Raw genomic sequence first — 2,055 nt, forward strand, 5'->3', positions numbered from 1 at the left:
TATAGGGACTTGATGTCTACTATACTACAATACTACAATTTGTGACTCTGTTTCATGAAAACCACAAGAAAAAGGGGAAGATTTGTAGTTAATCTTCTTGTAGAGAACATGAAAAAAACTAATACAGAGGAGACACTGTGGTGTTGACACATAACTCAGTTCTGAACATAGGATGCCAGGATAGGGGTATGCGGATTTAGAAAAATTTGTTAAGTATACAAAGATGTATTTTAAAATAATAAAACATAGACTAGTACTGAGAGGGAGTTCAAATAAATACTGAAATTGCCCACATATAATTTCCAATTGCTTGAAATACTCCTGGCCCCAAAAGGAAGGAGTAAGATTAAAAAAAACTTGCATTAGCATGATAAAAGAAAATGAATATAACAGTTGAGGTTCATGAGCTATATCTATAGTTAAACATTCTGTTGCTAGAACAAAACAAGTCTTGCTCACACCCTAGCTCAAAACATTCTAATGGCAAACTACTCCCTGGATGGAATCCAATGTTACCTCCTGAAAAAAAATAGAACCTTAATTGGATCCTTAGACTTTTGTTTGAGGTTAAATATATCTACTTCTCTATTCCTGAAATACAAGGTCTGGCTATTAGGCACAACTGTTGACAATAACTTTCTGAAAGCAGAACCCTTTGACCTAAATCTAGGTGGGAACTTTGTTTTAAGTAGAAGTACAATACCCTTGAAGGAATAGAGGTATGTTTCAACTCTCTGACTTTTGGTCAATGTGCAAATAAGCTCATATTTTTGTGCCTGGATGCCTTATTTTTGTTCTGCTTTTACTGCAGTCCATATACATTCACTGAAAGAGACTCATCTGCTCACCCTCATCAATGGCTATGCACAGTCTAGAAGGCAAGCAAAAAGACATGAGTTGAAAAATGGTATAAGAAGAATTTATGAGTAACTAACCTGTAAAGTTTCCTGATGTTGGTCCTGAGAAAATTTCATCTTGGTCAATATGTAAATTTTAACAAAAGCTTGCTTAAATTCAGGCAAAAAAAAGAAAAAAATTTATGCATTGAGCCCATGGTCACTTCACAGTATCTATTTCCTTTGTAGATTTTCAACAAAACATATTCACAACTACAGGAATCTAAAATGAGAAAAAAAACACTGTAGGAAGTCACAGATAAGGCAGAAGAATTTGGTCAAATGACCAATCTATAAAAGCTGAGGTTCTTGGAGGGAAATTATGAGGGAGATTATGTTTAGACATAAAATATTTGCCTTATCTTCTATTTAATATTTATGTTTGGAGAAGGAGTGAGAGATATTATTGAGTATTTGAAATGTAGGACACAGAATCTTAAGGGATCTTGTTGAATATTCAAAAACATTTTTAATGCTATAAATGTAACAAATTCTGTGGTGATTTGGATAATGATAGAACACCAGGATTCAGAAAAAATTAGAATTGATGCTGATTATTTGTTCTCAAGACAATGGAAGCACAGTCTTTGGTAGACATTCTGTTACTGTCAGTCATGTAGAATAAGCCCCACTGTGCAAGTTGTGTGAAACTCAGTTTCTCTAACTATGGAACTGTTGTTCCCTGACAGAGACTTTGTGAAAGAATTCCCAGTGTGTAACTAGGAATTTCGACTTTGTGTGTCCTTCCTGAAACATTACTGCATGCATGTCTCAACATGGATAATTAAACAAAAGCCACTGACATCATTTCTAAAGGCATTAACATAAAAAGATTGTTCTGGCAATCATGGGCCCAAATTTTTCTCAAAATGACATTCCCCAAGGAGCCTTAATTTCCACAAAATAAAATGATGTCATGAAACTACCTGAATTCTCCCCATATATATTTCTGAACCAAATTTGGAACACATGCATATCAGGTGCACAGCCACAGGGGAAGAAAGTGTCCATGATTCCCCAAAGGCTAGGCATCTATACAAATAACCTCTCCTTTGGCTGCAGAATTAAAAGCAGGAGGCAAAATATGGATACCCATATAATATCCTGAGCTGAAGAGCACCTCACAACATACACTGCCCAGGCTTCGAGGAGGACAAAG

The sequence above is a fragment of the Myodes glareolus genome, chromosome 1 (assembly GCF_982192425.1).
Source record: "Myodes glareolus chromosome 1, mMyoGla1.1, whole genome shotgun sequence".
Lineage (NCBI taxonomy): Eukaryota > Metazoa > Chordata > Mammalia > Rodentia > Cricetidae > Myodes > Myodes glareolus.